Raw genomic sequence first — 24,968 nt, forward strand, 5'->3', positions numbered from 1 at the left:
CCCATAAGCTATTTTATTACACCAGTGCCATACTGCAGACACAAGCATGATAGTCACACTGAATCAATTTTATTAGTTAGGGGCCCTATATATGGCATGTTTAGCTGAAATAGTTACAAAACTATTTTTTTATATACTGAGCTAAAAAGCATTTTTTTAATTTTATGAAAAATCTGAGGAATTTAAATAGTACAATTTCTATAAAGTGAAGGAAGCTGAGGCAAAATTTTCTGAAAATCTGCAAGTTCTCAGTATACCAAAAATTTTTCTTCTTAACTAAATGCCAAAGTGATTATTCTTTGTTGGAGTGTTGTTCTGGTATCTAAGGCAGCTGCACATCTACATACTTTTGTCTAAAGCTAACCAACTCTTATGATTTTTGTAATTTGTATAGCTCTACATTTATTCAATTTTTCACGTTTGCCATTTTGCAAAGCAGCACCAGGAACAGATGAAGAAATGGCCTCATCTGCTCTAGTGTTGTCATATGCAATGTGCCAATACTCCCCACATGGGTATTTGGAGGGTTAGTGATAGCTGTGTAGTAAGCCAGTACTTCATTGGTAGTCAAGTTGCACTCCATTGACCCTGGCAGCTGTCTACTCTTTGGACTGATAGCATTCTGTTTACAAACATGCAGTCTCTCCCTGTCACACACAATACAACTCAATCTTCCAAGGTTGATTTTCCTACGGTGAATGCTATGTGCTTGTCCCGCCTTTTGGTCAAAGGTTAGGAGCAATAGATAGTAGTAGTTGGTAGGTACATTAGGCAAAACATTCGATAGACACATCAGGAAGTAGTAGTCTGTGGGAAGACCAAATTGGAGGTGGAAAGATGGAGTGAAAATGATTTTGAGTGATCGGGGCCTGAACATGCAGGAGGGTGAAAGGAGTGAATTGGAACGATGTGGTATACCAGGGTCGATGTGCTGTCAATGGATTGAACCAGGGCATGTGAAGCGTCTGGGGTAAACCATGGAAAGTTCTGTGGGGCCTGGATGTGGAAAGGGAGCTGTGGTTTCATTGCATTATACGTGACAGCTAGAGACTGAGTGTGAACGAATGTGGCCTTTGTTGTCTTTTCGTAGCGCTATCTCACGCACATGCGGGGGGGAGGGGGTTGTTATTTCATGAGTGGCAGGGTGGCAAAGGGAATGAATAAAGACAGACAGTATGAATTATGTACAGGTGTTTATATGTATATGTCTGTGTGTGTATATATATGTATACGTTGAGATGTATAGGAGTGTATGTGGATGGGTTGGGCCATTCTTTCGTCTGTTTCCTTGCACTACCTTGCTAACATGGGAGACGGTGACAAAGCAAAATAAAATAAAATGAATAAGATTAATGTTCTAAAACCACAGCCCCTGTCCATAACCAGGCCTTACAAATCTTTCTGTTCTCCCAACCACTTCATATGCCTTGGTTCAGCCTCTTGTCTGCATATGGTCCCATGTATACATCAGTTCAATTCACACACCCACCTGCATATTCAGGCCCCAAACCTTCAAAGCATCTTTCCACATCTTCCTTGGTTTTCCCCTTTTTCTTGTTCTGTCTGACATGTATACCCTCAGTCATTCTGTCTATGACCATTATCATATCAGCAAACCCTCATCAGCTCTTATTCATACTCGTCTTACTACACAGCTCTCTTATCTTTACCCTGTCTTTTCTAATGGATCAACATTACTCATACCAAACAATTTTTTTTTCTTCCATACACCTCCAATGTGACCATTAAACACATCCATCTTTGCTCTTAAAGACTGTGTGATTTCTTTCCATGCTTTCCTTAGTGCTTGCAGAAAATCTGACCCTCCATCACTTTAGCTTCCATTCACTGCTAAATCCACTCCTAGGTAGATTCCTAACTACCTCTGATGCCCATTCCCATCTGGAAAGTTCCATCAAGGAGATGACCACTGCAAAAGTCTCCACATGTCCTTGTCCTTACATGCCTCTCATGTACATATTCAACCTCATTATTGTCCCATTTTACCCCCACCTTCCTCTTATAGGCCCCTGCAGTTGTATCTTTTCCTCCCATCCTTCACACCCATGCATGTAATAACTGTTGCCTCATCTGCATTGATCAGTTCTCCAATACACTCTTTCCATTTGCTTCTTCCTGATTCAGCAACTTGCCTTCCTTACTTCTCACATTTACATTTTCCAATCCACCACTTTCTCTTTCACCCTCCTTACAGTACAATATCTTCCTTTCCCTAAACTTCCTTCCAAAATCTTCAAATATGCTTTCGTTTCTTTCCTCTATCAGCTTCTTAACATTTCACTTACACATCTTACATTCTTCACTCCTTTGTTGAACTGGTACATACTACTTCATTTAAATTTAAGTAATTAGGTTTGAGAGGCCAAGAGATATGCATCTGTTCCAAACATCATGCACAGTACATCAAAAAATACATGAACAGATACTGTGCACAAAGTAGTTTTGCATTAAATAAATAAATACAATCATCCTCGGCAAAAATTATACCCCAAAACATTCTACAGAGGAAGGATATGGCATCATGACACTGGATGAGAGTGGTGGCTGACTGGTAGTCCATGGCACTGTCAAGGCAGGTGACTCTACAGTATTTCTGTAAAGAGAAAATAGAATTATTTTCACCTAAGCTTAATTTATTTGCACCAAAAACCAAACATATTTCAGTTGTTCATTAAGCTAAACTTGGCAACACATTAATTTACAAGACAACACTTACATATTAAAATGCAGACATTTTATGTATCGCAGACTTTTTAGAAGCTAAAGTATTAAGCAACTATGCTCCATTTCACTCTATCCCTTGCACACCTCACACCCTTTTGCATGTTCAGGCCCTGAGACTTCAGAGTATTTTTCACTCTTATCATTCCATCTCTTTGGTTTCCCAACTTTTACCTTGTTCCTTCCACTTCTGACATGTATAATCTCTTTGTCATCCTTTTCATATGTCCAAACTATTTCAACACACCTCTTCCAAGGCTCTCATACATACTCCTCTTACTAACACATTTCTCTTTTACTCTATCGTTTTCTTCTTTGATCATTTCCAACACAATTATCCTAACCTTTACATTTTTGTCTACAACCTACATCTCACATCCATACAGCACCGTCCTCTTTCCACATTCCTCAGTGGGCCCAAGACCACTGCCCCCTCAACCATCCTATGGTTCAATTCAGCTCCCATACATGAATCCATTCACATATACATCCACAACCAGGTATCAAAGAACGCTTCCCATCTCCTCCTTCGTCATCTCTGCCAGTAATCACTTCCCCATCTGCCCATTTCACCAATGTTCCTCCCACACACAGCAGTTGGACTGGATAGGACTGCAATTGAAATTCTTACGAAATGGGGTGCCTGTACTGCTGACTTGATAATTTCAATGTGTGTATGGCTCATGATGAGGTGCCTGATTGTAAGAATGCCTGTATAGTCCACTGTATAAAGGCAACTGGGACAATAATGAATGTGGCAGCTGAAGGTATAATTGGAGTCATAGGGTATTCTGTATAAAGGAAAATGGTAACATTTTGTGTTTTGTCCTGAAAAATGATTGGTGATTACGAATACTCACAAAGTTGTATGGGAGAATGGTGATTGAGAGGGTGGTGGCATATATGGAGTATCAGACTGGGACGGAATGATGTGATTTGGGGAGCGGTAAAAGATGTGCAGATTGGATCATGCTTTGAAGAATTAGTATGAGAAATACTTAAACATAAGTATTTTACTGTTTTATTATTTCTAATAAGAACTGGAAGAAGCGTATGACATTTATCAAAACTAAGAAGAAGGGAGGAGGAATCATTTTAAGTGAAGGTGTGTCTGTGAAACTGGTTTGTGATGGCTGCTTAATCTGTTGAATGGCATGAGGAGGGAGGTGGTAGGTAGGTATGCACACACAATGTGGGGGGCATGGAAGGTGTCATTTACTGATGACTTATGACACACGCTGGTGGCAGATTCGAGTTAGAAACTGAAAAAGCTGGATTGTGAGTAGGTGTAAAAGGAGAAAGCTGAGAGAAAATGTAAATAAATGTATGTTTATTAGGTTTTGTTGTGGAAAGAATCTGGGTGGTTGGTGTACGAGTTTCAACAGAGAACCTAAAAGAAACTGTTTTGCATACCTGGGAAAGATAAGTGAAGAACAGCCCAGCAAACAGGAACAAAAGCAAGCCATAAGGGTAAGATTGTAAGAGAGATCACAATCTATGAGAGAAAAGATGGGTATGTTTGATGGTACAGTAGTTACAATGGAACTATATGGAAGCAAGGCATGGGCCCTTGACAAAAAAATAAAGTACAGAAGAGCTCAGAAATATCAGACATTGTTTTTCAGGACAACACATGGTGTGAGGGGCTTTGATCAAATAAGAAATGACAGTTAAGGGAAAGGTGTGGCAGTAAGAGGAGTAAGTATGATAGAGCTGGAGAGAATGTGATGAAATGGTTGGGACATATGGAGAGGATTACTGACAGGGTACACTTGTCAGAAATGGAAAGAAAGAGAAGGGGGAAAGCAAGGAGGAGGAGGAAGGATGGAGAAAGTGGGTCCGAGTGTTTGGGGCCTCAACATGTGGTATATGGAAATCAATGGGCTGAACCTGGGCATATGAAACAGTTAGGGAAAATCACAGACAGGTCTTTGGAGACTGGCTGTGGATTTTGGTGCACTATACATGATGGCTAAAGTGTAGATGTGGTAGGATAAAGCCATCCTTTATTTCTGGCAATGCTTTTTATATTCATACAAAAAAATTTAAATGACCATACTGTATCAGATAAATAATGTAGATAAATATTGCCAAACTGATTAAAGTATTTACTCTAACACAAGGAAAACATGCCAAAATTGTACTAAAAATACTAAATACTTAAGCTTTTATTCTTCTTCCTCCCATTTTTTCCTTAATATTTCCTTTCCTAATACCTCCTATCATTGATTTTTCCAAATACTGCATACACTGCACGAATGTTGCACCCATACACTACAGTAAATTAAGATATTGAAGAATGTACCGTAAATTAACTACAAAGGGATAAAACTCTGATTGACATTCTGGCAGGTTAACAGCAGAGTTGGTACCCAAGACACCCTTTTCCAAGTACTGCATGTGTTTAAGTTAGGCAAGCTCAGTATCATGGATGTTCAGTTCTATTTCAGTGTGAAAATTCTGCACCAAAATTCAGTGTGAAAATTCTGTACCAAAATTCAGTGTGACATTCTGTACCAAAACTAAAAATGCCCCAGACTCTGTCCAAATGGCTGGAGAGGAGGAAGTCCTTACTTACAGATGCAAGACCTGATCATCAAGAAGAATGACCCATGCCAGCTTGGCCCATTCTGACCACAGAAGACAGCTACCAACGTAGAATGACTTCTCTCTTTCACCATGCGTACATAGCAGTAATAAGCAAATCCAAAGGACATTCCATTTCTAAGATTGTCATCTACATCCTGCAATACAAAAAATCAATATCTTGACCAAGCATTCAAAGAAAAAATGCTTGCATTTATTTAACTGTACAACTGTATTCTAGTTTATGAAAGTGGGAACTAGAGGAGTCAATCCAAGGAGTGGGGTGCTCATCCTTTACGATGGCTCTGGCTGGGGTGTCTGAAAGTGCTAGACGAGAATAATGAGATATGTTAAAGGAGAGGAACATGGCTATTATGACTCTTAAAAATGAGCTTATGAGGATACTTAAGAATATAATTTGAGAATGTTTTGTGTGTAAAATCTTAGGCCAGTGTTAGGACTTGAGAAAAGGATTGGGGTGGCACTACTAGAAGGAGTTTAGTTAATGCGAGACTGGAAAGAAGTAAGCCCATGAATAATTTTGAATGAAAGTGGATTATGAGAGGGTGACCAACTGTGCTGATGCACTCACTAGCAAGAGTGTTTTGAAGAGAGAGAATGCATTTTTTTATGTGAGTGATCAAGTATTAGTGATGGGCAATTTGAATGCGAGTGAATAACATGGCAGTTTAAAGGTTAACTGGGAGAGAGGGGATGAGGCACCCACAGAACAAAATAGGCGAATTGCTTGATGACTGGGAAAGCTCGAAGAGCAGTGGAAAATGCATGGAAAGAGAGGTTGTTATTTGGGTGGGCAAAAATAGGTATGCTTGAAGGTATAATGTCCAAACAATGTTCTATGAATGCATGAAAGGATGTGCAGAGGAGGTTGGATATGGTGGAAGTGAAATATATGTGAACAATATGTAGTATGAGATGGTTAGATCAAGTAAGTAATAAAAGGGTAATAAGAAGAGTGTGGTTGAGATAGGTGGAGGGTGTGCCAAAAGGTCTGGACATAAGAAAGAATGCGGGAGGAAAGGTTGACAACAATGATATATGTCAGACATGGAGGGCACAAAGGGGACTGAAAGACCACAATGGAGATGGAAAAATGGAGTGAAAATGATTCCAAGTGATCGGTGCCTGAACATGCAGGAGGGTGAACAGTGTGCATGGAATACTGTGAACTGTAATGATGTATAAAGGGGGGTGACATGCTGTCCAAAGACTGAACCAGGGTGTGTGAAGCAGCCGAGGAAAACCATGGAAAGGTCTGTGGGACCTGGTCGTGATTTCAGTGCACTTCATATGACAGCTAAGTAATGGATGTGAGCAAATGCAGCCTTTCCTTGTCTGTACTTGTCAGTACTTTGCTAACATGGGAGTGTACAGTTATGCAAAACCTTTTAAACCATGTATTCCCAATCTTTTCAACAAACTAGCTCCTCCCCATTTTCATTTACACAGGGACCCTCAAATGTCTCATACCCATCTCTTGGATTCAGAACTCCTTATGCACTTGCTTAGTTATTTCCAAAATGCAATCCTCTGTACATCACATCTGTCACTACTAAGTACATAAGCACTAACAATCACTCACTTTTTCATAGTATATTTTCATCCGGACCTACATCATATACCAGCCTTGAATTCACTTCCCTGCACTCTACAACAGAGCCCATCCTTCATAAAAAAAAATGCCACACATTTCTATATTCTCTTGTCCTCCCACTCCCGACAAACAATTACCCTTACCCTTCAATTCTGAGTTGATGATAACCAATCCTAACTCAGTTCTTTCTGTTTCAGAAAGTCTTATTACCCTACCCTAATGCCCTTCCCATTAGTTAAACAACATGCAGGAGATATGGTGATAGCATTCTAACTCCCCAACCCGAGGAAAAACCGTTTACAGATGGTCTTCTCCTGCAATACACTACTCAGCCTATTACAATCTTTTCTACCATTGACATATAGATATCTTCAGGTGCTTAACTTCTATAAAAAAGGTGATACACCAACCTGACAACCTGCAGAGGTCTCTGTTTCCACACCAACTTCATATTATTGTCTTCTTGAGTCCGGGTTTTGGATTCTCCAACTGGCAGTTTATGACTCAGTGGTGAAGACCATCAGTACCTGAAGAATTTTGGGAAATATTATGAACTGACCAACACTTTCCATCAATTTGAAGCTCATAAGAGCTAAAGAGAAAAAAAAATGCTCCTGTGACAACAGGAATCATTTCATCATCACTACTAGTATATCTCTTCGTGTTTTCTGGAATAGTATATACTGGAGCAAAAATAATAACCGAGGACATTATAACCCTCCGAAACTATAACCTTCATAAACATACCTTCAGGGCTTGAACTGAGGGGAGGATGACATCTTCCTTTTTCACTTGTCATTCCTCATATTGCCGAACAAAATGGGTGGGATCCACCTTAACTCAGAATCAAATAACCACCCGTGTACTTCAATGAAATAAAACTTAAACAAATGTACGAATTATACAAAGCTAATGATTCGGCAGAATAACCTTCTCTCAACCACCATCCGAATTAAGAATTGTAAATTTATATTTTCTAGCACTGCCTCACCTTGTTTCACAATGATCTTTGTTAAAATTGACAATTAAGTAACCTGTTTGAATTTCGCACCCACCAGCTTCTATTAGAGAACTTTGACCAGAATAAAATCAGATCTAAAGCAAGTGGTTTACTCAATGTAGTTTTTGTTTTTTCAGTAAAATACTTGAGAAATAAACCACTTAGAGCATCCAGCCATGCAAGTAATATATCTATCTTAAGCCCAGCTCACAATAAATATATATATATATATATATATATATATATATATATATATATATATATATATATATATATATATATATATATATATATATATATTTTTATTTATTTATTTTGCTTTGTCGCTGTCTCGCGCGTTTGCGAGGTAACGCAAGCAAACAGACGAAAGAAATGGCCCAACCCACCCCCATACACAATGTATACACACACACGTCCACACACGCAAATATACATACCTATACATCCCAATGTACACATATATATACATACACAGACATACATATATACCCATGCACACAATTCACACAGTCTGCCCCCATTCACTCCCATCGCCACCTCGCCACACATGGAATATCTTCCCCCTCCCCCCTCATGTGTGCGAGGTAGCACTAGGAAAAGACAACAAAGGCCCCATTCGTTCACACTCAGTCTCTAGCTGCCACGCAATAATGCCCGAAACCACAGCTCCCTTTCCACATCCAGGCCCCACACAACTTTCCATGGTTTACCCCAGACGCTTCACATGCCCTGATTCAATCCACTGACAGCACGTCAACCCCGGTATACCACATTGATCCAATTCACTCTATTCCTTGCCCTCCTTTCACCCTCCTGCATGTTCAGGCCCCGATCACACAAAATCTTTTTCACTCCATCTTTCCACCTCCAATTTGGTCTCCCACTTCTCCTCGTTCCCTCCACCTCCGACACATATATCCTCTTGGTCAATCTTTCCTCACTCATTCTCTCCATGTGCCCAAACCATTTCAAAACACCCTCTTCTGGTCTCTCAACCACGCTCGTTTTATTTCCACACATCTCTCTTACCCTTACATTACCTACTCGATCAAACCACCTCACACCACACATTGTCCTCAAACATCTCATTTCCAGCACATCCACCCTCCTGCACACAACTCTATCTATAGCCCACGCCTCGCAACCATACAACATTGTTGGAACCACTATTCCTTCAAACATACCCATTTTTGCTTTCCGAGATAATGTTCTCGACTTCCATACATTCTTCAAGGCTCCCAGGATTTTCGCCCCCTCCCCCACCCTATGATTCACTTCCACTTCCATGGTTCCATCCGTTGCCAGATCCACTCCCAGATATCTAAAACACTTTACTTCCTCCAGTTTTTCTCCATTCAAACTTACCTCCCAATTGACTTGACCCTCAACCCTATTGTACCTAATAACCTTGCTCTTATTCACATTTACTCTTAACTTTCTTCTTTCACACACCAGTCACCAGCTTCTGCAGTTTCTCACATGAATCAGCCACCAGCGCTGTATCATCAGCGAACAACAACTGACTCACTTCCCAAGCTCTCTCATCCACAACAGACTTCATACTTGCCCCTCTTTCCAAAACTCTTGCATTCACCTCCCTAACAACCCCATCCATAAACAAATTAAACAACCATGGAGACATCACACTTCCCTGCCGCAAACCTACATTCACTGAGAACCAATCACTTTCCTCTCTTCCTACACGTACACATGCCTTACATCCTCGATAAAAACTTTTCACTGCTTCTAACAACTTGCCTCCCACACCATATATTCTTAATACCTTCCACAGAGCATCTCTATCAACTCTATCATATGCCTTCTCCAGATCCATAAATGCTACATACAAATCCATTTACTTTTCTAAGTATTTCTCATATACATTCTTCAAAGCAAACACCTGATCCACACATCCTCTACCACTTCTGAAACCACACTGCTCTTCCTCAATCTGATGCTCTGTACATGCCTTCACCCTCTCAATCAATACCCTCCCACATAATTTACCAGGAATCCTCAACAAACTTATACCTCCGTAATTTGAGCACTCACTCTTATCCCCTTTGCCTTTGTACAATGGCACTATGCATGCACTCCGCCAATCCTCAGGCACCCCACCATGAGTCATACATACATTAAATAACCTTACCAACCAGTCAACAATACAGTCACCCCCCTTTTTTAATAAATTCCACTGCAGTACCATCCAAACCTGCTGCCTTGCCGGCTTTCATCTTCCGCAAATATATATATATATATATATATATATATTTTTTCTTTCTTTCAAACTATTTGCCATTTCCTGCGTTTGCGAGGTAGTGTTAAGAACAGAGGACTGGGCTTTAGAGGGAAAATCCTCATCTGGCCTCCTTCTCTGTTCCTTCTTTTGGAAAATTAAAAAAAACGAGAGGGGAGGATTTCCAGCCACCCGCTCCCTCCCCTTTTAGTCGCCTTCTATGACACGCAGAGAATACGTGGGAAGTATTCTTTCTCCCCTATCCCCAGGGATAATATATATATATATATATATATATATATATATATATATATATATATATATATATATATATATATATATATATATATTTTTTTTTTTTTTTTTATACCTCGTCGCTGTCTCCCGCGGTTGCGAGGTAGCGCAAGGAAACAGACGAAAGAAATGGCCCAACCCACCCCATACACATGTACATACACACGTCCACACACGCAAATATACATACCTACACAGCTTTCCATGGCCCACCCCGGACGCTTCACATGCCTTGATTCAATCCACTGACAGCACGTCAACCCCTGTATACCACATCGCTCCAATTCACTCTATTCCTTGCCCTCCTTTCACCCTCCTGCATGTTCAGGCCCCGATCACACAAAATCCTTTTCACTCCATCTTTCCACCTCCAATTTGGTCTCCCTCTTCTCCTCGTTCCCTCCACCTCCGACACATATATCCTCTTGGTCAATCTTTCCTCACTCATTCTCTCCATGTGCCCAAACCATTTCAAAACACCTTCTTCTGCTCTCTCAACCACGCTCTTTTTATTTCCACACATCTCTCTTACCCTTACGTTACTTACTCGATCAAACCACCTCACACCACACATTGTCCTCAAACATCTCATTTCCAGCACCTCCATCCTCCTGCGCACAACTCTATCCATAGCCCACGCCTCGCAACCATACAACATTGTTGGAACCACTATTCCTTCAAACATACCCATTTTTGCTTTCCGAGATAATGTTCTCGACTTCCACACATTTTTCAAGGCTCCCAGAATTTTTGCCCCCTCCCCCACCCTATGATCCACTTCCGCTTCCATGGTTCCATCCGCTGACAGATCCACTCCCAGATATCTAAAACACTTCACTTCCTCCAGTTTTTCTCCATTCAAACTCACCTCCCAATTGACTTGACCCTCAACCCTACTGTACCTAATAACCTTGCTCTTATTCACATTTACTCTTAACTTTCTTCTTCACACACTTACCAAACTCCGTCACCAGCTTCTGCAGTTTCTCACATGAATCAGCCACCAGCGCTGTATCATCAGCGAACAACAACTGACTCACTTCCCAAGCTCTCTCATCCACAACAGACTTCATACTTGCCCCTCTTTCCAAAACTCTTGCATTCACCTCCCTAACAACCCCATCCATAAACAAATTAAACAACCATGGAGACATCACACTTCCCTGCCGCAAACCTACATTCACTGAGAACCAATCACTTTCCTCTCTTCCTACACGTACACATGCCTTACATCCTCGATAAAAACTTTTCACTGCTTCTAACAACTTGCCTCCCACACCATATATTCTTAATACCTTCCACAGAGCATCTCTATCAACTCTATCATATGCCTTCTCCAGATCCATAAATGCTACATACAAATCCATTTACTTTTCTAAGTATTTCTCATATACATTCTTCAAAGCAAACACCTGATCCACACATCCTCTACCACTTCTGAAACCACACTGCTCTTCCTCAATCTGATGCTCTGTACATGCCTTCACCCTCTCAATCAATACCCTCCCACATAATTTACCAGGAATCCTCAACAAACTTATACCTCCGTAATTTGAGCACTCACTCTTATCCCCTTTGCCTTTGTACAATGGCACTATGCATGCACTCCGCCAATCCTCAGGCACCCCACCATGAGTCATACATACATTAAATAACCTTACCAACCAGTCAACAATACAGTCACCCCCTTTTTTAATAAATTCCACTGCAGTACCATCCAAACCTGCTGCCTTGCCGGCTTTCATCTTCCGCAAATATATATATATATATATATATATATTTTTTCTTTCTTTCAAACTATTTGCCATTTCCTGCGTTTGCGAGGTAGTGTTAAGAACAGAGGACTGGGCTTTAGAGGGAAAATCCTCATCTGGCCTCCTTCTCTGTTCCTTCTTTTGGAAAATTAAAAAAAACGAGAGGGGAGGATTTCCAGCCACCCGCTCCCTCCCCTTTTAGTCGCCTTCTATGACACGCAGAGAATACGTGGGAAGTATTCTTTCTCCCCTATCCCCAGGGATAATATATATATATATATATATATATATATATATATATATATATATATATATATATATATATATATATATATATATATTTTTTTTTTTTTTTTTATACCTCGTCGCTGTCTCCCGCGGTTGCGAGGTAGCGCAAGGAAACAGACGAAAGAAATGGCCCAACCCACCCCATACACATGTACATACACACGTCCACACACGCAAATATACATACCTACACAGCTTTCCATGGCCCACCCCGGACGCTTCACATGCCTTGATTCAATCCACTGACAGCACGTCAACCCCTGTATACCACATCGCTCCAATTCACTCTATTCCTTGCCCTCCTTTCACCCTCCTGCATGTTCAGGCCCCGATCACACAAAATCCTTTTCACTCCATCTTTCCACCTCCAATTTGGTCTCCCTCTTCTCCTCGTTCCCTCCACCTCCGACACATATATCCTCTTGGTCAATCTTTCCTCACTCATTCTCTCCATGTGCCCAAACCATTTCAAAACACCTTCTTCTGCTCTCTCAACCACGCTCTTTTTATTTCCACACATCTCTCTTACCCTTACGTTACTTACTCGATCAAACCACCTCACACCACACATTGTCCTCAAACATCTCATTTCCAGCACCTCCATCCTCCTGCGCACAACTCTATCCATAGCCCACGCCTCGCAACCATACAACATTGTTGGAACCACTATTCCTTCAAACATACCCATTTTTGCTTTCCGAGATAATGTTCTCGACTTCCACACATTTTTCAAGGCTCCCAAAATTTTTGCCCCCTCCCCCACCCTATGATCCACTTCCGCTTCCATGGTTCCATCCGCTGACAGATCCACTCCCAGATATCTAAAACACTTCACTTCCTCCAGTTTTTCTCCATTCAAACTCACCTCCCAATTGACTTGACCCTCAACCCTACTGTACCTAATAACCTTGCTCTTATTCACATTTACTCTTAACTTTCTTCTTCCACACACTTTACCAAACTCCGTCACCAGCTTCTGCAGTTTCTCACATGAATCCGCCACCAGCGCTGTATCATCAGCGAACAACAACTGACTCACTTCCCAAGCTCTCTCATCCCCAACAGACTTCATACTTGCCCCTCTTTCCAAGGCTCTTGCATTTACCTCCCTAACAACCCCATCCATAAACAAATTAAACAACCATGGAGACATCACACACCCCTGCCGCAAACCTACATTCACTGAGAACCAATCACTTTCCTCTCTTCCTACACGTACACATGCCTTACATCCTCGATAAAAACTTTTCACTGCTTCTAACAACTTGCCTCCCACACCATATATTCTTAATACCTTCCACAGAGCATCTCTATCAACTCTATCATATGCCTTCTCCAGATCCATAAATGCTACATACAAATCCATTTGCTTTTCTAAGTATTTCTCACATACACTCTTCAAAGCAAACACCTGATCCACACATCCTCTACCACTTCTGAAACCACACTGCTCTTCCCCAATCTGGTGCTCTGTACCTGCCTTCACCCTCTCAATATATATATATATATATATATATATATATATTTTTTTTTTTTTTTTTTTTTTTTTTTTTATACTTTGTCGCTGTCTCCCGCGTCTGCGAGGTAGCGCAAGGAAACAGACGAAAGAAATGGCCCAACCCCCCCCCCATACACATGTACATACACATGTCCACACACGTGTATACATACCTACACAGCTTTCCATGGTCCACCCCAGACGCCTCACATGCCTTGATTCACTCCACTGACAGCACGTCAACCCCTGTATACCACATCGCTCCAATTCACTCTATTCCTTGCCCTCCTTACACCCTCCTGCATGTTCAGGCCCCGATCACACAAAATCTTTTTCACTCCATCTTTCCACCTCCAATTTGGTCTCCCTCTTCTCCTCGTTCCCTCCACCTCCGACACATATATCCTCTTGGTCAATCTTTCCTCACTCATTCTCTCCATGTGCCCAAACCATTTCAAAACACCCTCTTCTGCTCTCTCAACCACGCTCTTTTTATTTCCACACATCTCTCTTACCCTTACGTTACTTACTCGATCAAACCACCTCACACCACACATTGTCCTCAAACATCTCATTTCCAGCACATCCATCCTCCTGCGCACAACTCTATCCATAGCCCACGCCTCGCAACCATACAACATTGTTGGAACCACTATTCCTTCAAACATACCCATTTTTGCTTTCCATGTGCCCAAACCATTTCAAAACACCTGGGGATAGGGGATTAAGAATACTTCCCACGTATTCCCTGCGTGTCGTAGAAGGCGACTAAAAGGGGAGGGAGCAGGGGGCTGGAAATCCTCCCCTCTCGTTTTTTTTTTTTCCAAAAGAAGGAACAGAGGGGGCCAGGTGAGGATATTCCAAAAAAGGCCCAGTCCTCTGTTCTTAACGCTACCTCGCTGACGCGGGAAATGGCGAATAGTTTAAAAGAAAGATATATATATATATATATATATATATATATATATATATATATATATATATATATATATATATATATATATATATGTAAGAAAGTAAATTCTCGATTAATATGGGTAAAACTGAAAATTGATGGAGAGAGATGGGTGATTATTGGTGCATATGCACCTGGGCATGAGAAGAAAGATCATGAGAGGCAAGTGTTTTGGGAGCAGCTGAATGAGTGTGTTAGTGGTTTTGATGCACGAGACCGGGTTATAGTGGTGGGTGATTTGAATGCAAAGGTGAGTAATGTGGCAGTTGAGGGAATAATTGGTATACATGGGGTGTTCAGTGTTGGAAATGGAAATGGTGAAGAGCTTGTAGATTTATGTGCTGAAAAAGGACTGGTGATTGGGAATACCTGGTTTAAAAAGCGAGATATACATAAGTATACGTATGTAAGTAGGAGAGATGGCCAGAGAGCGTTATTGGATTACGTGTTAATTGACAGGCGCGCGAAAGAGAGACTTTTGGATGTTAATGTGCTGAGAGGTGCAACTGGAGGGATGTCTGATCATTATCTTGTGGAGGCTAAGGTGAAGATTTGTATGGGTTTTCAGAAAAGAAGAGTGAATGTTGGGGTGAAGAGGGTGGTGAGAGTAAGTGAGCTTGGGAAGGAGACTTGTGTGAGGAAGTACCAGGAGAGACTGAGTACAGAATGAAAAAAGGTGAGAACAATGGAAGTAAGGGGAGTGGGGGAGGAATGGGATGTATTTAGGGAATCAGTGATGGATTGCGCAAAAGATGCTTGTGGCATGAGAAGAGTGGGAGGTGGGCTGTTTAGAAAGGGTAGTGAGTGGTGGGATGAAGAAGTAAGAGTATTAGTGAAAGAGAAGAGAGAGGCATTTGGACGATTTTTACAGGGGAAAAAATGCAATTGAGTGGGAGATGTATAAAAGAAAGAGACAGGAGGTCAAGAGAAAGGTGCAAGAGGTGAAAAAGAGGGCAAATGAGAGTTGGGGTGAGAGAGTATCATTAAATTTTAGGGAGAATAAAAAGATGTTCTGGAAGGAGGTAAATAAAGTGCGTAAGACAAGGGAGCAAATGGGAACTTCAGTGAAGGGCGCAAATGGGGAGGTGATGACAAGTAGTGGTGATGTGAGAAGGAGATGGAGTGAGTATTTTGAAGGTTTGTTGAATGTGTTTGATGATAGAGTGTCAGATATAGGGTGTTTTGGTCGAGGTGGTGTGCAAAGTGAGAGGGTTAGGGAAAATGATTTGGTAAACAGAGAAGAGGTAGTAAAAGCTTTGTGGAAGATGAAAGCCGGCAAGGCAGCAGGTTTGGATGGTATTGCAGTGGAATTTATTAAAAAAGGGGGTGACTGTATTATTGACTGGTTGGTAAGGTTATTTAATGTAAGTATGACTCATGGTGAGGTGCCTGAGGATTGGTGGAATGCGTGCATAGTGCCATTGTACAAAGGCAAAGGGGATAAGAGTGAGTGCTCAAATTAGAGAGGTATAAGTTTGTTGAGGATTCCTGGGAAATTATATGGGAGGGTATTGATTGAGAGGGTGAAGGCATGTACAGAGCATCAGATTGGGGAAGAGCAGTGTGGCTTCAGAAGTGGAAGAGGATGTGTGGATCAGGTGTTTGCTTTGAAGAATGTATGTGAGAAATACTTACAAAAGCAAATGGATTTGTATGTAGCATTTATGGATCTGGAGAAGGCATATGATAGAGATGATAGAGATGCTCTGTGGAAGGTATTAAGAATATATGGTGTGGGAGGCAAGTTGTTAGAAGCAGTGAAAAGTTTTTATCGAGGATGTAAGGCATCTGTACGTGTAGGAAGAGAGGAAAGTGATTGGTTCTCAGTGAATGTAGGTCTGCGGCAGGGGTGTGTGATGTCTCCATGGTTGTTTAATTTGTTTATGGATGGGGTTGTTAGGGAGGTGAATGCAAGAGTTTTGGAAAGAGGGGAAAGTATGAAGTCTGCTGGGGATGAGTGAGCTTGGGAAGTGAGTCAGTTGTTGTTTGCTGATGATACAGCGCTGGTGGCTGATTCATGTGAGAAACTGCAGAAGCTGGTGACTGAGTTTGGTAAAGTGTGTGAAAGAAGAAAGTTAAGAGTAAATGTGAATAAGAGCAAGGTAATTAGGTACAGTAGGGTTGAGGGTCAAGTCAATTGGGAGGTAAGTTTGAATGGAGAAAAACTGGAGGAAGTAAAGTGTTTTAGATATCTGGGAGTGGATCTGGCAGTGGATGGAACCATGGAAGCGGAAGTGGATCATAGGGTGGGGGAGGGGGCGAAAATCCTGGGAGCCTTGAAGAATGTGTGGAAGTCGAGAACATTATCTCGGAAAGCAAAAATGGGTATGTTTGAAGGAATAGTGGTTCCAACAATGTTGTATGGTTGCGAGGCGTGGGCTATGGATAGAGTTGTGCGCAGGAGGATGGATGTGCTGGAAATGAGATGTTTGAGGACAATGTGCGGTGTGAGGTGGTTTGATCGAGTAAGTAACATAAGGGTAAGAGAGATGTGTGGAAATAAAAAGAGCGTGGTTGAGAGAGCAGAAGAGGGTGTTTTGAAATGGTTTGGGCACATGGAGAGAATGAGTGAGGAAAGATTGACCAAGAGGATATATGTGTCGGAGGTGGAGGGAACGAGGAGAAGTGGGAGACCAAATTGGAGGTGGAAAGATGGAGTGAAAAAGATTTTGTGTGATCGGGGCCTGAACATGCAGGAGGGTGAAAGGAGGGCAAGGAATAGAGTGAATTGGATTGATGTGGTATACCGGGGTTGACGTGCTGTCAGTGGATTGAATCAGGGCATGTGAAGCGTCTGGGGTAAACCATGGAAAGCTGTGTAGGTATGTATATTTGCGTGTGTGGACGTATGTATATACATGTGTATGGGGGTGGCTTGGGCCATTTCTTTCGTCTGTTTCCTTGCGCTACCTCGCAAACGCGGGAGACAGCAACAAAGCAAATATATATATATATATATATATATATATATATATATATATATATATATATATATATATATATATATATATAGGCGACTAAAAGGGGAGGGAGCGGGTGGCTGGAAATCCTCCCCTCTCGTTTCTTTTTTTTCTATTTTCCAAAAGAAGGAACAGAGAAGGGGGCCAGGTGGGGATGTTCCCTCAGGGGCCCAGTCCGCTGTTCTTAATGCTACCTCGCTAATGCGGGAAATGGCAAATCATATGGAAGAAAGAATATATATATATATATATATATATATATATATATATATATATATATATATATATATATATATATATATATATATATATATATATATCCCCCCTGGGGAAAGGGGAGAAAGAATATTTCCCACGTATTCCCTGCGTGTCATAGAAGGCGACTAAAAGGGGAGGGAGTGGGGGGCTAGAAATCCTCCCCTCTCGTTTTTTTTTTTAATTTTCCAAAAGAAGGAACAGAGAACGAGGCCAGGTGAGGATATTCCCTCAGAGGCCCAGTCCTCTGTTCTTAACACTACCTTGCTAATGCGGGAAATGGCGAATAGTTTGAAAGAAAAAGAAAGAATATATATATATATATATATATATATATATATATTTTTTTTTTTCATACTATTCGCCATTTCCCGCATTAGCGAGGTAGCGTTAAGAACAGAGGACTGAGCCTCTGAGGGAATATCCTAACTTAGCCCCCTCCTCTGTTCCATCTTTAGGAAAAACTAAAAACGAGAGGGAAGGATTTCCAGCCCCCCGCTCCCTTCCCCTTTAGTTGCGTTCTACGACACGCAGGGAATATGTGGCAAGTATTCTTTCTCCCCTACCCCCTATATATATATATATATATATATATATATATATATATATATATATATATATAAGTATATGTGTGTGTGTGAGAGAGAGAGAGAGAGGCAGTTACAATAGTGGGAACTATTATAGAAGTGACTTTCATAGTAAGGTTTGGCCACTGCCTTAAAGTGTGTTCTGGCTTCAGAAACTTTTCATGCATTGTGTTAATAAGCGGACACAAACCACTCTTCTTTCCTCTTTGAACTTCGTTTCATTCAAAGCCAAAACATCCAGGTTCCTTTCCTATAAACATACTACCTATCTCTCCTTTTTTCTCATCTTGGTTACATCCACACACATTTAGACACCCCAATCTGAGCCTTCAAGGAGGTTGAGCACTCCCAGCATGACTCCTGATTTCTCTAATAGAAACTGAATCTGTTTTCTCTAATAGAAACTGGAATATGAGGGAGGGTGGCCCGCTCCTGCCCCCTTTAGTCTCCTTCTACGACACGAAGGGGAATACATAGGTAGAATTCTTTCAACGCTATAATGCGTGTGTGTGCAATAAGCCGAAACTGCCTTCATCTTAAATAACACCAATAGCGGAGTAAACAGGGCTTACCTCACCTCTAACAGAAAATATCTAAAACACAAAAGAATTTTTCCAAATTAGTTATCAACAAGAAAGAGGCAGGAGGTCAAGAGAAAGGTGCAAGAGGCGAAAAAGAGGGCAAATGAGAGTTGGGGTGAGAGAGTATCATTAAATTTTAGGGAGAGTAAAAAAAGATGTTTTGGAAGGAGGTAAATAAAAAGCATAAGACAAGGGAACAAATGGGAACATCAGTGAAGGGGGCTAATGGGGAGGTGATAAGTAGTGGTGATGTGAGGAGATGGAGCGAGTATTTTGAAGGTTTGTTGAATGTGTTTGATGATAGAGTGGCAGATACAGGGTGTTTTGGTCGAGGGGGTGTGCAAAGTGAGAGGGTTAGGGAGAATGATTTGGTAAACAGAGAAGAGGTAGTAAAAGCTTTGCGGAAGATGAAAGCCGGCAAGGCAGCGGATTTGCATGGTATTGAAGTGGAATTTATTAAAAAAGGGGGTGACTGGTTGGTAAGGTTATTTAATGTATGTATGACTCATGGTGAAGTGCCTGAGGACTGGCGGAATGCTTGCATAGTTCCATCGTACAAAGGCAAAGGGGATAAGAGTGAGTGGTGAAATTACAGAGGTATAAGTTTGTTGAGTATTCCTGGGAAATTATTGGGGAGGGTACTGAATGAGAGGGTGAAGGCATGTACAGAGCATCAGAATGGGGAAGAGCAGTGTGGTTTCAGAAGTGGTAGAGGATGTGTGGATCAGGTGTTTCCTTTGAAAAATGTATGAGAGAAATACTTAGAAAATCAAATGGATTTGTATGTAGCATTTATGGATCTGGAGAAGGCATATGATAGAGATGCTCTGTGGAAGGTATTAAGAATGTATGGTGTGGGAGGCAAGTTGTTAGAAGCAGTGAAAAGTTTTTATTGAGGATGTAAGGCATGTGTATGTGTAGGAAGAGAGGAAAGTGATTGGTTCTCAGTGAACGTTGGTTTGCGGCAGGGGTGCGTAATGTCTCCATTGTTGTTTAATTTGTTATGGATGGCATTGTTAGGGAGGTGAATGCAAGAGTTTTGGAAAGAGGTAAGTATGCAGTCTGTTGTGGATGAGAATGCAAGAGTCTTGGAAAGAGAGGCAAGTATGCAGTCTGTTGTGGATGACAGAGCTTGGGAAGTGAGTCAGTTGTTCGCTGATGATATAGCACTGGTGGCTGATTCCGGTGAGAAACTACAGAAGCTGGTTACTGAGTTTGGTAAAGTGAGTGAAAGACGAAAGCTGAGAGTAAATGTGAATAAGAGCAAGGTTATTAGGTACAGTAGGGTTGAAGGACTAGTCAATTGAGAGGTAAGTTTGAATGGAGAAAAACTAGAGGAAGTGAAGTGTTTTAGATATCTGGGAGTGGATTTGGCAGCAGATGGAAGCAGAAGTGAGTCATAGAGTGGAGGAGGGGTCAAAAGTTCTGGGAGCGTTGAAAAATGTGTGAAAGTCGGGAACATTATCTCAGAAAGCAAAAATGGGTATGTTTGAAGGAATAGGGGTTCCAACAATGTTATATGCTTGCGAGGTGTGGGCTACAGATAGAGTTGTGCGAAGGAGGGTGGATGTGCTGGAAATGAGATGTTTGAGGACAATATGTGGTGTGAGGTGTTTTGATCGAATAAGTAATGAAAGGGTAAGAGAGATGTGTGGTAATAAAAAGAGTGTGGTTGAGAGAGCAGAAGAGGGTGTTTTGAAATGGTTTGGGCACATGGAGAGAATGAGTGAGGAAAGATTGACAAAGAGGATACATGTGTCAGAGGTGGAGAGAACGAGAAGTGAGAGACTAAATTGGAGGTGGAAAGATGGAGTGAAAAAGATTTTGAGTGATCGGGGCCTGAACATGCAGGAGGGTGAAAGGTGTGCAAGGAATAGAGTGAATTGGAACGATGTGCTATACCGGGGTCGACGTGCTGTCAATGGATTGAACCAGGGCATGTGAAGCGTCTGGGGTAAACCATGAAAAGTTCTGTGGGGCTTGGATGTGGCAAGGGCCTTTGTTGTCTTTTCCTAACGCTACCTTGCGCACATACGGGGTGGGAGGGGGTTTTCATTTCATGGGTGGCGACGGAATGAATAAGGGCAGCAAGTATGAATTATGTACATGTGTCTTGGGTCACTAAATAAATATATGAAATGTCTGAACTATATATTTAACTACTATTCTACAATTGTCTCTCACGTGGCTTGTCGTCCCTCACTAAAAATGTTAAAAACTAAATCCAAAATTATTCAAAGACTCAAGTATGAATAGTCAACTAAAAATATGAATAAAAACCAGAGAAATAAGAGCTTTGTCACCATATGGTCTCCATTCCCAATGGATGGGGCATAACAAAACACACGGATGCATTATATAAATGGGGGATCGCCCTTAGTGCTCATGGGTATTCACAAACACAAGACTGAGCAGAATATCACTGCCATAACAAGTGACTTCATTTCTCTATACACAGTTCCATTCAAGAGCAATAGCGACACCTAAGCGAGAAGGCTTGCTATTCATGTGGACATAAGTGTTGATTCGGCTCCAATAATATCAACGAACGGACAATTACTCTCGTGAATTTTACCCATTTTATACAGTGAACAACAATCTGTATTCCATTTTTGCAACTAATGATCACGAAATCTTAAAAATCTGGGTAAATTTTTTTCCTGTCTAACGGACACCACTTTCCTCTTATGGAATCTTTACGAAATAATGGTGTGGGATTTTGCTCTAACACCCTTTAAAACCCATACAAACTATCTATGTTAACTTGTTAGTGGTAAGGTCAGGAGCTACCCATAAAAACTATATTTCGATGTTAATTACCTTGTTAGTGGTAGTAGGGTCAGGAGGCAGGGAAAATAATGTGGAGTATAATGATAATACTATAATACTGTAAAATGTTGGTATAAAGTGATAATACTTATTATAATACTGTAAAATGTGGGAATAAAATGATAATAATATAATACTGTAAAATATGGAAATAAAATGATAATACTATAATACTGTAAAATGTTGGAATAAAGTGATAATATAATACTGTAAAATGTGGGAATAAAATGATAATATAATACTGTAAAATGTGGGAATAAAATGATGATAAAGTAATACTGTAAAATGTTGGAATAAAATGATGATAATATAATACTGTAAAATGTGGGAATAAAATGATGATAATATAATACTGTAAAATGTGGGAATAAAGTGATATAATACTGTAAAATGTGGAAATAAAATGATAATACTATAATACTGTAAAATGTGGAAATAAAATAATAATATAATACTGTAAAATGTGGAAATAAAATGATAATACTACAGTACTGTAAAATGTGGAAATAAAATGATAATACTATAATACTTTAAAATGTGGAAATAAAATGATAATACTATAATACTGTAAAATGTGTAAATAAAATGATAATATAATACTGTAAAATGTGTAAATAAAATAATACAATAATACTGTAAAATGTGGAAATAAAATGATAATACTATAATACTGTAAAATGTGGAAATAAAATGATAATACTACAATACTATAAAATGTGGGAATCAAATAATAAGCACTTTTGACATTTAAAAACTGCTCCACTCCACTTACACAATTTTCTTTGTGTTTCATTGGCAGTGCAAACAATAAGTTCACATGTTTTAAGATATATAAGAAAAAAAGATAGAATGACCCTGTGCAATCATATGAACTCAGACAATGCATATGCAAAACTTGGATCAAATTTGATTCAAACGTTACAAAGAAAGGCAGACTGAATGCATAAATAATATTAGGCATTTCTACACTCTACAGTCAACTTGTCTAATTTCAGTTAGACAAATTTCTAATAAATCTCTAATAAACTACTCATGACCAAAAACATTTCCTAAATTCATTGAAAATGTTATCAATGCATCAATTGATTGTGAGTACTTATAACTCTTATTTTCCCTCTACTTCAAAGGTCAGCTCACTTAAAAAGACTTAAACTATATGGATTTGCAGGTTCCTCACTTAAACTAGATGGATTTGCAGGTTCCTCACTTAAACTAGATGGATTTGCAGGTTCCTCACTTAAACTAGATGGATTTGCAGGTTCCTCACTTAAACTAGATGGATTTGCAGGTTCCTCACTTAAACTAGATGGATTTGCAGGTTCCTCACTTAAACTAGATGGATTTGCAGGTTCCTCACTTAAACTAGATGGATTTGCAGGTTCCTCACTTAAACTAGATGGATTTGCAGGTTCCTCACTTAAACTAGATGGATTTGCAGGTTCTTCACTTAAACTATATGGATTTGCAGGTTCCTCACTTAAACTAGATGGATTTGCAGGTTCCTCACTTAAACTAGATGGATTTGCAGGTTCCTCACTTAAACTAGATGGATTTGCAGGTTCCTCACTTAAACTAGATGGATTTGCAGGTTCCTCACTTAAACTAGATGGATTTGCAGGTTCCTCACTTAAACTAGATGGATTTGCAGGTTCCTCACTTAAACTAGATGGATTTGCAGGTTCTTCACTTAAACTATATGGATTTGCAGGTTCCTCACTTAAACTAGATGGATTTGCAGGTTCCTCACTTAAACTAGATGGATTTGCAGGTTCCTCACTTAAACTAGATGGATTTGCAGGTTCTTCACTTAAACTGGATGGATTTGCAGGTTTCTCACTTAAAATCTCAAACCTTACATCATCATTAACACATTGTAAGGATGAACTTCATAAAATAAAAATGTCATTTTCGGTCTTTTCTAAAAATGGTGTGTCTGTAAACTAAGAAAATGTCAAATTAAAAAATAAAAAATAAATAAATGCCAAGATTCACATTGAGGAGCCATTTTGTGAATGAATATATTTTCCTCTTCTTCTACAAGCTTGGGCCTAATGAAAAATAAAAGTCCATTCTACCAATATTCCCACAAAAGTGGATTATTAAAGTCAATCCTGTACGTGTATCATTTTAAAATACAAAAAGTTCCGTGGCCAGAGTTTACCATTGGGTAATTCAAAAATGGTTCCTTCAAACTTACTGACATGGGGCCCCTTAGGTATGACCTAACCCCATCCTCAACCTACAAACGAGAACTAAGAAATGGTCAGGGGGCTAATGAGAACCATCCTTAAACACAAGTGATCCCCAAAAGAACTCGGAGGTTACTAACCATTTTCTGAAGGCAATGGAGGATGTAAATAGCTTGTTGATCGCTTCCCATTTTTTTTTTTTCCGTGCATTTCCAAGTCCATAGATGAGGCACCTGTCCGTACACTGTAGTCACACCTTCACACGTTAACTTATAACCTCTCAGATTTCTCACCATGATGACCTGGAACGTAATTTTCACACTAAAATAAGATTAGTCTCGGGAGCTTCGGGCACGACCGTACTCAACGAGATGATGTTGACAACTAACGGGCCACGGTGCCTGGGAGCTCATGATGCACTGCTGCCAGGCGTACGACATCCTCCAAGAGCATTCTCAAGTATGCCACGCGCGATGCATGGCAATATTTTTATGATTTGTTTTCGTCCTAAACAACAAGTATGATTAATGATGGCTTTATCATCTTGCTAGAGTCAAGCTTATTTCAAAAAGCAATACGTAACAGGAGGGTGGAGAGCT

General features: G+C 40.3%; 1 long non-coding RNA gene across 1 annotated transcript; it reads right to left on the reverse strand.

The window, feature by feature from the left end:
• Positions 1-2,478: 2,478 nt before the first annotated feature.
• LOC139759990 (uncharacterized) lies at positions 2,479-24,646 on the reverse strand. Its single transcript, XR_011715195.1, has 3 exons — positions 24,510-24,646; positions 7,354-7,470; positions 2,479-2,614 (listed from the first exon to the last, which is right to left on the reverse strand). It is a non-coding gene; the product is annotated as an uncharacterized lncRNA (long non-coding RNA).
• Positions 24,647-24,968: the final 322 nt, after the last annotated feature.

This window comes from Panulirus ornatus, chromosome 34, assembly GCF_036320965.1.
Source record: "Panulirus ornatus isolate Po-2019 chromosome 34, ASM3632096v1, whole genome shotgun sequence".
Classification (NCBI taxonomy): domain Eukaryota; kingdom Metazoa; phylum Arthropoda; class Malacostraca; order Decapoda; family Palinuridae; genus Panulirus; species Panulirus ornatus.